The sequence below is a fragment of the Jaculus jaculus genome, chromosome 14, assembly GCF_020740685.1.
Source record: "Jaculus jaculus isolate mJacJac1 chromosome 14, mJacJac1.mat.Y.cur, whole genome shotgun sequence".
In the NCBI taxonomy this organism is placed as follows: Eukaryota; Metazoa; Chordata; class Mammalia; order Rodentia; family Dipodidae; genus Jaculus; species Jaculus jaculus.
The window spans coordinates 67,443,949-67,457,556 of NC_059115.1; the positions used below are offsets into that span (position 1 = coordinate 67,443,949).

Genomic DNA, 13,608 nt, shown 5'->3' on the forward strand with positions numbered 1-13,608 from the left:
ACCAGGGACACTTGACCATTGATGCTCAGAGAAGGGCTAGCCATGGAAAGGCCCTTTGCCTTTCTGATCCCGTGAGAACTGCAGTTAGGTGTCACAGGTCGCATGCCTCACCTAAACGCCTGCCCCACTCCATCTGTCCTGCCCAGGTCAGAGCCTAGCCTCTCTCTCTCTCTCCTAAAGCGCCATGACACCTCAGCGTCAAGGATGTCTCCTCCCTGGTGGCTCTCCCTGGATTTGCAGCCGCTCGGTGACTGCCTTGGCATTCTCAGAGTTCCTGCTTCTTTTAGTGAAAGTTTAATTGCCTGCTGGCTTTGAAAGGGTCCTGACCAGCTGTTGGGGTTTGGGAAGTGAAATGCACCTTGATCAGAGGCTGCGAAAGGCCAGCGTGATTGTGTGATTCTGTCACAGCATCTTAACAGGGGAGCCACCTGACTCCTCCCAAAAAACGGAGACCAAATTGCTCAGCGCAGGAACTTGAAAGAGCACATTGGGCAGCTCCAGGCTTTTGAGCCACCTGCCTCAGGCTTAAATGGGACTCTCTGGGGAAGGGAACACCCAGGGCGCAGGTGAAGCTTCCAGGAAGCCATCCCCTCCCCGCTCCTGGCTTCAGGCTCAGAGAATATTGTTGTGGAAGTAGGGGTGGGAATATTGTTGCTTTGTTGTTTTCTTTTTCTTTCTTTCTTTCTTTCTTTCTTTTCTTTTCTTTTCTTTTCTTTTTTTTTTTTTTTTGAGACAGGGTCTCATATAGCTCAGGCTGGCTTTGATTTGAACTCACTATGGAGCTGAGGATGACCTTGAACTTCTGATGTTCTTGCCTTCTTCTCCCTAGTGGTAGGGTTATAGGCGTGTATGTGTCACCATGCTGGTTTAGGTGGTGCTGGGGATTTTGTGTATATGAGGCAAAGTGCTCTACCAACTGAGCCACCTGACTGGACTCCTGTGTGTGTGTGTGTGTGTGTGTGTGTGTGTGTGTGTGTGTGCGTGTGCGTGCGCACTATGTGTATGTATGGGCTTGCATGTACCATAACACACGTGTGGAAGTGAGAGGACAACCTTGGGGAGGCAGCCCATCTTGGTTGAGACAGTGCGTCTTACATTTTGCCACTGCAGACGTCATACTAGCCAGCGCAGGAGCGCCTGGGTTCTCCAGACTTTCCCATTGCTAAAGGCGTGTTGGGATTATAGACAGAGGAGCTCCTGCGAGCTGGCTCCCATGGCTTCCGGCGATCTAGACTCTGATAAGCTTGCTCAACAAGAACTTCTAACCACCGAGCCCTCTCCCCAGCTCCCTCACCCATCAAGCCAGGATAACCCACTCCCCTCCTCCTGCCACAGGCCGGGTGACCTTGAACACTTCTCTCTATACCAGGAGCTGCTGGATAGAGGGAGGCCAGAGGCTGTGCCGGGACTTTGGCGAGATGTTACAGCTTGAGCCTGAGCCGCTCCCGCATGCACCCTAGTTAACGTCACTCATCTTACTACCCATCTGGGGTCCTGAATTACAAAACGATGAGGCCCACAGATAGCCTGCAGTAGCGCCCCTTTCAACATGTTGGAAACAAATTTGCCTTTGAAGGGCAGGGTAGCAGGTGTGACGTTCTGTCGAGAGCCCAAGGCATATAAATAGCAGAGGAGGTGACAGGAGCAGCTGGCCTCGCTCCTGCGGGGCCCAGGGCCACCTTCTGTTACTCTTTTCCTCACTTGTCACTTGCTGGTTCTCCCCTGTCTTCTTTTCCTCCCTCTCTTTTAGCTTCCTTGCCTGCCTTTCTTCTTTTGTTCCCCCAAGTTCTATCCCACCACCACCACCCTGTATTTTTCCAGGAAGGCCGTGAACTAACCATACAAGCCAGGACTCTTTCTGTCCAGGTAATTCAGTCTGGCTTTAGCACAAAAGGATCTTGGCTGGCCTAAGTACTGGGCCATGCTGGGGGTGGGGGGGAGGATGAGCCTTAGGCACAGCTGGATCCAGGGGTGAATCAAAGGTTTCAACACCCCCTCTTTCCTGCCCTCTCTCTGACTGGGTTTTACACACTACCCCACCTCCACCCCTTGTTGGCTGCACCTACAGGCAGCAACTCCTTATATGATAGGGTGGGGGGGTTTCCCCTCCAGGTTCAGGGTTACATCCTACCAGCTTACCACCAGCATGAAGAGAGAGGTGAGGGCCCTGTTCCCTGGCATCCCAAGGAGCAAGACTTGAGGCTGGCCCCATAGCTCACAAGCCATGTGTCCGTCTATTAACCAGCCATCAACCAAGGGTGCACAGCTTGATCTCATGAAGGCTGGGATGTAGTTATATCCTAGGAGGTCCCACTGGGGTCGGGCCCCATCAGAGATGCACGGGCCTTCGGGAGGGCTCAGGAGTACACCTGGAGCATCTACCGGCTCTATGGCATCTCCGTCCACCTCCTCCACAGGCCATAGCTCTGCACACCTGGACCTGCACCATCCGGGACCACTGGGATCGCTTTGGGTCTAAGGTTGTATATTAGAATAGGAGACCCAGGCTTGGAGACCAGATGCTGGGCAGAAACAGTTCGAGAAGGAGAGAGTAGGTTGGCCATGGGCCCAGCCACATCTCACTGTGGGACAAGCAGGAGTCTGGGAGTATGAACAGTGACACTGTCTGGAGTCCTGGTAGGAGAAAACATAGATTGATGGGCTGGAGGGATGGCTTAGTGGTTAAGGTGTTTGCCTGCAAAGCCAAAGGACCCAGGTTCGATTCCCCAGGACCCACGTTAGCCAGATGCTCAAGGGGGCGTGCGCATCTGGAGTTCGTTTGCAGTGGCTGGAGGCCCTAGCGCCCATTCTCTCTGTCTCTTTCTCTTTCTTACTCTCTCTCTCTCTCTCCTTCTTTCTCTGTCAAATAAATCAATATTTTTTTAAAAACAGCACAGATTGAGATGTCAGCCAGACCTGTGTTCCAATTCAGCCTCCTACCAGCTGTGAAGCCTTAAGCAAAACCCTTCCTCTCTCTCTGGGCCTCGGTTTTGTCGGTCTGTACAAAGGCGAGGGGGATTGAGTAGTGACATGCTGTATGGAGGAAGCTCAGCCATGTGGATTTCTTGTTAATCAAATTGGCAAAGGAGCTGGGAAGGTGGTTCATTTGGGTAAAGCCTTTGTTGCGCAAGCATGATGACCCGAGTTCAGATCCCCAGAACCCATGGAAATGCCAAGTGTGGTGGCGCATGCCCGTCATCTCAGCGCTGGGAAGGTGGAGACAGGTGATGGTTAGGGCTCTTTGGCCAGCTAGTTCTAGCTGATTTTGCAAGCTTGTTCATCGAGAGATCCTGTCTTAAAGACAATGTGGCGTGGGGTGGTGTAACAGGGCATTAGGGGTCCAGCAAAGTTCTTGAACCCCAAACCCTAGGTTTGTTTCTAGCTTTAATCACAGAAAAAAAAAGACTGAGAAGGATAATTATTCAATTATTATATTTATTGAGGTGAGTACAGAGCCAAGGAAAGGCATCCACGTGGCTAGAGATCCCACGACGAGGTCCTGGGAAAACCATGGAAAGAGAAAAGAAAAGAAAGTTCAAGGCGCTCCTGCCACATGGGGAGCTGGAGGGGATAAAGGAGCCCATGTGGAGGGCAAGGGCTAGGGGGCTCTCCCCTCAGCTCAACCCGGCTGGGGCCCAGGCCCAACCGAGGGAAAACCTCACCCAGAGCTGGAAGTTTCCAAGTGGTCAGAGAGCCTGCCCTCCCCTTGCAAAGGTATTTATAACATTTTAGTGGTGGGCTATTGTGGTGGTTTGATTCAGGCGTCCCCCATAAACTTAGGTGTTCTGAATGCTAGGTTCCCAGCTGATGGAGATTTGAGAGTTAATGTCTTTTAGAGGTAATGTATTGTTGGGTGCAGGCAGATGGATATTATAGCCAGTTCCTCGTTGCCAGTGTTTGGCACATTCTCCTGTTCCTGTTGTCCACCTGATGCTGGCCAGAGGTGATGTCCACCCTCTGCTCATGGCATCGTTTTCTCCTGCCACCATGGAGCTTGTCCTCGAGTCTGTAAGGCAAAATAAACCTTCCCCCCCTCCAAGCTGCTCTTGGTCAGGTGATTTCTGCCAGCAATGCGAACCTGACTGCAACAGCTGTCTTCTGGCTCAGGTGAACCAGAGGGATAGCTGGTTGGCTAGGGCTAGGGGCTGACTCAGGAAGAGGCTAGCCCTGCCACCAAGTTCTGGGGGACTGAACTTAACCAACCACAGCGTTTAAATCCTATGAAAGACCTCCTGCCCAGGAGGGGTCCTGATTGGTTCTAGAAAAACAGGTCTAGGGAACTAGGCAAGAGATAAGATCATCAAAGTGTAGACTTTCCTGCCTTTTTTTTTTTTTTTTTTTACTTTCAGGGTCCAGTCATTCTAACTGTACCCCCCTCTTAGTGATGCATATTTTTAATCCCAACTTTCAGGAGACTGAGGCAGGCGGATCGCCATGAGTCAGAGGCCAGCCTGGTCTGCAGCCCAGGCTAGAATGAGAGTGTGCTTCGGTAAATAATAAATAAATAAATGGTAGAGAGAAAGACAACGTGTGTTAACCTCTGGCCTCCAAAAGCATGTGCACATATGTGTGCCCACACACATATGAACATCTATACAAACTACACACACATGCAAAATAAAAAAATGAATCAGGAAAGACTACATTATAGGAATAATGATAAAATTTTTTTATAAAACAGAATCACGCTTGAGTTTTACATACTTTTCTGAGAGTCCTTAGCCCTTTCACACTGTAGCTCTGAGGAGGGATCTCTCCCTCACAGCTCCTTCCCCCAAGAACTTTCTTCCTGGATCATCTATGGTTCATTGCAGCCTGTGTTGAAAAGCCACGACCTCACAGACACTATCTGTACCCCTTTCTGTAACACAGAAGTCATGTTGGAATCCCCTCTTGTTTTTTTTTTTTCTTCATTTAAAAATTTTTTTGTTTATTTTTATTTATTTATTTGAGAGCAACAGACAGAGAAAGAAAAAGAGAATGGGCACACCAGGATCTCCAGCCACTGCAAATGAACTCCAGATGCGTGCGCCCCCTTGTGCATCTGGCATGCTCAGGAAAGTGGCATAACTAGCCCAAATCACTGGGACAGGGCCTGGACAGGAGCCAGGTGTGTGTCACAGTCCCCACCTTTGGCTCCTGTACCAGGGTGACACTAAGCACAGAGAGGGGAAGGCTGCCTGAAAAAGGCAGAAGCGTTAGATCTGGGTCTTCATGCCGGGAGCCATCTAGGTGCAGGAGGAGAGAGGAACCGCAGGTGGGGATCCTGTGATGCTTTCAGCAGCCATTTACCCCAGGCCTTCCAAGTCCAGGCAGAGACAAGGCCCTTCTAGGCCCAAAGGAAACCAGGCCCAAGTCCATGGGCTCCGGGCTGCTTGGCAGTGGAGTGTAAAACAGTGCCTTCCTGCCTGACATACAATAGGCCTCTGACTTGCCACTGCCAGAAAAAAAAGGAAAACCACACTGATAGGCCAGGGCTTGGGGCCTAGGCTGGGTGATAAAGGATCAGTAAAGAAGTGGCCCAGCAGGTCCTCCTCCTCTGTGGCAAGCCATTACGGAAGGCTTCAATGATGCGACCCCACCGAGGTCTCTCCCGGGGCTTCAGGACCTTGAACAGATCACTTTCTGTCTCGGGGGGGGGGGGGGGGGGCTTCTGTTTCCCTAACTCGGGGAGCTGAAAGATCTCTGAGCCCTTTCTCCCAGAGCCTTCCCGACTTCTAACCACAGGGCATCTGTTTCCCGTGGCAGCTGAAACCGTTGACTTCGAGCCAAGCGGGGTGGGCTCTGTGGGTGAGATGCCCCCATGGGCTAGCATCAAGGTTCCTTGAGGAGTCTTGGGGAGTAGCTGTTCCCAGCTTCCAGGGCCCCTATATTCTTTATTTAAATTTTTTTAAATTTTATTTAATAGTAAGAGGCAGATCGAGAGTGAGAATGGGCACACTAGGGCCTCCAGCCACTGCAAATGAACTCCAGACGCATGGGCCACCTTGTTTATTTAGCTTACGTGGGTCCTGGGGAATCGAACCTGGGTCCTTTGGCTTTGCAGGCAGATGCCTTAACCACTAAGCCCTCTCGCTAGCCCGACCCCCATATTCCTTTTTTCTGTTGTTATGTTTTTTTCAAGGTAGGGTCTCACTGTAGCCCGGGCTGACCTGGAATTCACTATGTAGTCTCAGGGTGGCCTCGAACTCACGGCGATCCTCCTACCTCTGCCTCCCTGAGTGCTGGGATTAAAGGCGTGCCCAGTTCCCCTCTATATTCTTGACAGAAGCAAGTGGCAGAGCTGACCTCGTCACCTACTACTCAGGAACAGAAGGCAGAATAGAAGAGACCAGGACCCCACAACCCCCTTCAAAGACAGGGCCCCCACCTGTTCCAGTCAGTTCCCATCTCTTTTCAGTAGTACCACCCTGGGGACCAAGCCTTTAACACACGGGCACTGAGGGCACACTCATGACCCAAACTGAGAAGACCCCTGCGTCTGCACTGGCCTCAGTTACGTAGGCTAACATCTTTCTGGAAGTCTGTGGGGAACAGTTTAATTCCCGGTTGCTAGGAGCATAATGAACTCCTACTTGTGGGATTTACATGGTGGCCTTGGGACTGATGCCTTCTTCTACCTGCCACACCTAGAAACTAGGGTGTCCACTAGGTGTGACCTTGGGAAGACTGGGTCTCCTCAGTGGGCCTCCGTGTCCCATGCTGTGAAGTGATAGAGGTCATGACCTCTCCACCTCTTCGGGCCACACTGAAATCCGTAAGGTGATGTGTGTGTGTGTGTGTGTGTGTGTGTGTGTGTGTGTGTGCACGTGCGTGAGCATGCTTGTGGATGACAGAGGGCCAGGGGCTATGTTCCTGTGAATCCTTTATTCCCAGGGCATTTTTTGTCACCAGTGGCAGCCACCCTCACCCTTTTGCTGGGCATATGCCTTCCTGTGCTTTGCTCTGAAAAGCTACAGCCTTGTGTGCAGGGACGGGGGGGGGGGGGGCTGCCCAACAGCACCCCAGAAGCAAGCATGGTCCTGCAACCCTTCCTGCTAGTTCTAATCTCTTGCTTCTTTTCACAGAACCCCAGGGGCCCCTGGGATTTGGGAGTTGGGGAATGTCACTCAAGGCAGCTTATTGAACACCAAACAATGGCCCCTCATGAGGTCAGCCCGCAGCCTAGCAACGGCTCAGGCCCTAAGTAATAGGCCCAGAAGTGTTGATATTTACCCAGCCGAAAGTTTGAGGTATCTTGATAAGTGCCCAATTGCTTTTCTGACCACTGCTGGTCTGCTAAGAAGCTTAGCCCACTCAGAGTGGCCGAGCAGAGCAGGGAGCCCAGGGCCGCTCTCCATACCTCAGTTTCCAACAGCTGAGTGGGTGTGGGACATAAGAAGCACCAAATAGTGTGACAGTATTTCCCCCTTTAGCAAGGTTGTGGCAAGTGTCCTTGTCATTCTCAAAAAGCGATGCCAGTAAGAATCTCACCTACATCTCAGGCTACTGCCAACCATCCAGCCATTATTCGTCCCCCCTTCCCAGGTCCCCACTTCACCCTGAGCCATTCAGCCAGGCAGTGGGGAAACTGGAGCAAGTTAGAAGCCCTACCTCTGGCTTTCAGAAGCTTCGGGACCCGAGGAAGGAGGCCGCTGAAGCACTCTGCAGCACGTAGGCTGCAATGCAGAGCCCCGTGGCTCTCTGCTCCCCTGCCTGGTCCCCACGAAGCTATTTTAGTGATGTTAACTCCTCGGCTTGCTTGCTTGCCGGTGGCGTTTCGCATTTTTCTAAAACACTTGCCTCGTGTTACCTCATTTAACCCTGACGTCATCCAAGGCGGTGATTTTGGTGTACCCCCACTTCACAAGTGGAAGGCTGGAGTCCTGAGGTCGGGGAGGGTTAGGGTGTCCAGGAGCTGCGTTGGCCCTCCACTTTTTCCCCCTTCCTGACCTCAGGAGAGGGACATGATGATGCCTGTATCACCGGGCCTGTGTGCAGAGACCACACAACACTCAGAACCTTCTCGCAAAAGCAGTATGAGGAGTATGTATGAGGCCCAGTGGGCAAGAACATTTGTTTCTCAAGCAGAAGGACCTGAGTTTGATTCTCAGCACCCACATCAAAAGCCAGCCATGGCCAGGCATACCTGTAATCTCAACACTGTGGGGAGGCCAGGTCAGGCAGTATGACTAAAAAAATACAATGAGAGACTCACATGTCTCAGGGAAATGTCCTCTGGCTTTCACACATAGGGTGTGGGCATTGCACATATACTGCACACGCGCACACACGCACACGCGCACACACGCACAGTGACCCTTGCCAACATAAGCACCTCTGCCTGAGCCGCCCGTGACCCAGGCCCGTGATACCTTCCACACACCCCACAGCCACCTACTTCACACTTGCCCCCAGACATCCTCGGGACAACTCCCTGACCCATTTCAAAGCCCGTGTGGAGAACTCAGCTCTGCTGTGTAGCTTTTAACCTCCCTTCATCTGTAAAATGGGGGTAAGGCGAGGTTGTTCCGAGGACAGAACGAAACAAACGCTCTAGGCCGGGGATGTGACTCAGTCGATAAGAGCTGGCCTGGCATGCATGTGGTCCTGAGTTCAATCCCCAGGACCATCTATATTGGGCCTGGCAGCACCCATCTATCTATAACCCTAGCGCTAGAAATAAATATGGAGGCATAAAAATCAAAGGTTCGAGGTCATCCTTGGCTACATAGCAAATTGGAGGCCAGTCTGAGCTCTGTGAAACCCTGTCTCAAAAATAAAAAGGAAAGGGGCTGGAAAGATAGCTCAGTGGTTAAGGAGCTTGTCTTCAAAGCCTAACTAACAATCCCTGTTTGATTCCCCAGCACCCACATAGAGCCAGATGCACAAAGTAGGGCATGCATCTGGACTTCATTTGCAGCAGCTAGACACTCTGGCATGCCCATTTTCTTTCTTTCTCTCTCTCTCCCTGAAAATAAATAGATATTTTTACATAATTTTTAAAAAGCCGTGCACAGAGAAGGCAGCCTGCTCAGACAGGGCCCCACTGGGAGGCTCTTCTTAGTGGTCATTTTTCCTTTTTAAATATATTTAATTTATTTATTTGAGAGAGAGAACGAGGTGTATATAGAGAGAATGGGTGCATCAGGGCCTCCAGCCACTGCAAATGAATTCCAGACGCATGTGCCCCCTTGTGCATCTGGCTCATATGGGTCCTGGGGAATTGAACCTGGGTCCTTTGGCTTTGCAGGCAAATGCCTTAACCGCTAAGCCATCTCTGCAGCCCTTGGTGATCCTTCTTGCTGTTGGGTGTACAGTCGTGGATCTGGGCTGTGAGTAGGTGAGTCTGAGTAGCTGGGATGGTAGGATGTGCCCCACCCAGCACTGTGGGCAGAACCCACTTTAGCACACACAGGACAATGCCACCTTCCCAAGCTTGGCTTCCAGCCACGTCCACTGTGAACAGTTCTTTTCCCAAGCCACGCTTCCCCTGCTAGAGAAGCACAGTGTCCTCTTCCCCTTGTCTTTACCAAGCTCCTCCGGGGCAAAGCTGTCAGATCCCCTAAGTGGCTTCCCACCCACACCCCTTGCCACATGCCAAGTCACCAGGGCACCGGGTGGTGCTGTGGGAAGGGTGTTCCCTCTCCTGCTGCAGAAATGCCACTGCAGGCAGGCTCCAGGAAGCCAGAACCAGGTTAATGGCAGGCACCGAGGGGCCTTCCGCAACTTCTGACGTGGCTCAAAATCCGTGTCAGAGAGCCAGGACCCAACCTGTGACAGACACCGCTCTGTGACTTGCGTAACCTTCACTATTGCTCAGAAGCAATGTTCCTGCTTATGGCTTCCACTTGCCAATGTCCCCAAGAGAGCTGGCCTGGCTAGACCTAGAACCAGCTGTAAACAGATGGGGAAATTGAGGCATGTCTGAGAGACGGTATGGCCAGGACACGCCAGGCCAACTCAATAGGAATGAGGTCTTTTCTCTAGTTCCCCTCCATTGGGCAGCCCAGGCAGTGTTGAAGACCGAGTAGACAGGTAAATATAACTTGTTTTATTCTTTCATTAAATGAAACAATTACGGCCAGCTCTTATCTAATTGCTGACTGGAAGCTTTCTCTGATTTCTAAAAATGTAAGGAAAGTCTATTTCTAAATATGTCAGCATAAAAGAGGAATGCATGTTTAGGGCCAAATGAAAATTTAAATTGCCGGTAGGCTGTGGAATATGGATGTGTGGGAGGCTGACGTGGAAGGGAAAGGGCCCTTGTTGAAGCAGCTATGATGATGGTCACCGACTCCTCCCTGAGGTTGGCACCTTTGTCTCCCCACTCTACTAAAATTCTCACAGGTGTGTGACCCCACCAGGCCTGCTGTGGAAACCACGCCTCTTATTTCCCAGCCTCCTGGGACACTCAGCTTAGGAGCCTGGGTGCTGGGAGAATCATTTGGGCAACAGTGCATTTCTGCCATCTCCACAGGCGTCCTGCTTGCTTGGTCCAGAAAGGATTAGCAAAAGCAAAAACAGGTTGAGGCAGAAGGGACCCCCATGCATCCCACACCCCTTGGGCCTGTCTGAATTCTGGCCTCATCTCCCTTAAATCCTAGAAAAGGCAGGCTGGTGCCCTGTTCAGCCAGAGGACTAAGGGACCAGCGGTGATAAGCTGGCCTGGCTGCCATGTCTGCTCATGCCCCGGCCGTGGTCACTACATCCAGAAACTTCTGTCTTCCAAATAATTGTGAAGGCTCCCCTTCCACTGTACTACGACCTTGCTGGGCACAGACACCCTACTGTTTAAAACCTTCTGCAACTGCTTCTGTAGACTTTGGGGTGACTTTGCCCCTTGCTACAGTCAGAAGACTGAAACACACTCCACATCAAGGTAGAATACGTTATGCTCCATCAAGTGCCCATTGCTCGGCAAAGTGCTCTGTCGGACTTCTGCTCTTTGCTTCAGCTCTGAGTTTCAGAAACAGGCATGTCTTACCAGCCTCTGCATGGTTCTCTGTTTGCTCTGCCATGGCGTCTTCAAAGGTTCTGTTCTCTGTGGCTAGCCAGCCATAAGAGACTCCTTTAAACCAACTTCTCAAGACCTTTCTTGTGATGTTGTTATGGGTTCCTTGGGGGCCCTTAACATAATGTGACCCCATAGCAGGAGATAAAAATAGGGCGTGGTGGCACATGCCTTGAATCCCAGCACTCGGGAAGCAGAGGTAGGAGGATCGCTGTGAGTTCGAGTTCAGCCTGGGACTATAGAGTGAATTCCAGGTCAGCCTAGACTAGAGTGAGACCCTACCTTGAAAAAAAAAATTAAATATAAAATAAATCATTTGGAATTTTGGAGTCAGACCATTTTCTTAATGGGCCACAGACTTGCTTGACCCAAGTCAGGAAAACTTGAACTATACTTTAAGCTAATGACTTCCCTCTCTGGACCATGTGGCTCCCTCCCTTAATTCCAGAATCACTGGGCAGCTGTTGTCCCTCTCCCCTGGGCTGGACTTGGCTCTCTCACCCTGCTGTGATTTCCATTCATCCGTTTTCTTCCAGGGCCCCAAGAGCAAACTGAGGGTCATGTCTTTGTCACCTCTATGTACCTTGCACAAGGACAAGGCCTAGCAAGGAAGGGCTAGAGACAGGAAGGAAGGATAAAAGGGAGGAGATAGGAGTGCAGACCTTAAACCCTACTTTCCCCATAGCTGTTTACTTCGTACACTGGCCTAAGTGATATGACACGCTAAAAGTGACAGCATTGCTGCCATCCACCTGCCTCTGTGTTTGGCACTGTACTGCCACCTTGTAGCTCACACACACTGAGCACTGTTTGTACACGGGAGCCTGCTTATTGTCCCCTCCTTGGCACGTAGATGGCAAAGATTGATCTCCAGGAGGTCCGGTTATTCACCCTGTCATACAACCCGCACCTAGTTGGAGCTGTACATTTAAGCAATGTATCCCCAACCCAACACTGAGTTCATTCCTTGGCAAGTAAGCGAGTGCAATACAAAAAGCCTTAGAATAGGTGGATGGTTGGACTGGAACAATGACTATTTATCTATGATCATTCTGTCCCTAGACTCGCATCTCTCTCTCTTGGGTGTGTGTATGTGTATGTGATTTGTGGGAATAAATGACATGTGTGTGGGGGTCAAAGGACAACCTTGGGGTGTCTATCTTCACCTTCCACCTTATTGGAGACAAGGTCTCTCTTATTGCTCACCACTGTGAATGATGCCACACTAGCTGGCCCACAAACTTTGGGATTGTCCTGGTTGTGTCTCCCATTGTCATAGGTACATTGAGATTATAAATGTGTGCACAGCTGCATCTGGCTGTACATGGGTTCTGGGAACCTGAATGTCAGTCATTCTTATTCTTAGTTCTTGGTTCCCAGTGTATAAGGATTGAAGGCAAAACCTCTGCAGTGAAGCATGCCGTTACCCTTCTGGCTTCTGGCTTACGCTGCACTCAAAGAAGTAACTCAGGCGCCTTCTTGTCTCAGGTCAAGCTCTTCCAGACACTGGCTATAGCCTTCTTATCCGCAGGCATTGCCTCACAGAATCCAACTTTGAGGCGAGGGATGATGTGAAAGGAATTTTTTGAGAACCTAAGGAAGGCTGGAAGGGAAAGGAAAGTAGGGCAGACAGGGACAGAGGCTGTTCATTACTGCCAATGGGCAACTGGCCTTCACTGCACTGGTTTTTCCCACTTGAGGGGCAAGGGACCTGGCTGTTGGCGCGCCAGCTCCCAACATCACCCCTCACTGGTGGAAGGCCGCCGCAGCGGGAGTGGCACCTATGCAGCTGAGGAATGCCTTCTTAGGCAGATGGGGGATGTGGGTGTGCAGTGGAACCAGCCTGCCCCACGGTGGTCAGTGTGTGGCACCATGAGAAGGCCAGGACACTGTCACTTCCATAGTTCTCCTTGAGAGAAAGTTCTGGAGAATGGATCCTGATACACATGAAACATTTAGTATATGGTGGCCTTGAAGGACCTTTACCCAGCACCCCATATGTGATACAGTACAGACACCATAGGATCTGCCCCTGAGAGCCTCTTCACTTGCAAGACTAATGTGGTCCTACAGAATGCTAGGTGCTGGGAAACAGCCGAGAGCCAGAGATGTACGGCCAGACCATCTAGCCTTTGTGGCTTCTGCCAGGGTACTGCCAGAGCACCGAGGACCCTGGGACCAGTCTCATACAACTCTGTCATTCTACTGAGAGGGTATGGTCCTAGAGTACTCGGCTGAGAGGTAGCGCGAAGGCTGGACTCCCCTTGAGTTGAAATCACACACCTACGGAGGATATTGGGGACATGCTCAGGGTTAATTTCACAGCACAGGAAATGTGCTCAGCAAGTCTCATCTGAACGTATTTCCTGGGGCAATTTTCTCCCGCTGTGACACGTGGTTGTGCCCTCCCGAGGGCCCGAGAAGTCCGCACCTGTAGCTTTCCTGCACATGGGAATTCAGAAGCTCCACGGAACAGGTGATTAGGAGCAAGGAACATGTTACCTCGGGCAACTTGCTCTCGTCTCCGAGTCTGTTTCCTCATCTGTCAGATGAGGATGGTGAGGGAAATGGCAGATATGAGAGTGCCTGGGGGGTGTGAGCCGCCATGTCTCACT

General features: G+C 51.1%; 1 long non-coding RNA gene across 1 annotated transcript in view; it reads left to right on the forward strand.

The window, feature by feature from the left end:
* The window catches only part of LOC123454564, a 239,200-nt gene that overhangs the window by 130,306 nt on the left and 95,286 nt on the right, over positions 1-13,608 (forward strand). The gene's annotated exons all lie outside the window — the stretch shown is intronic.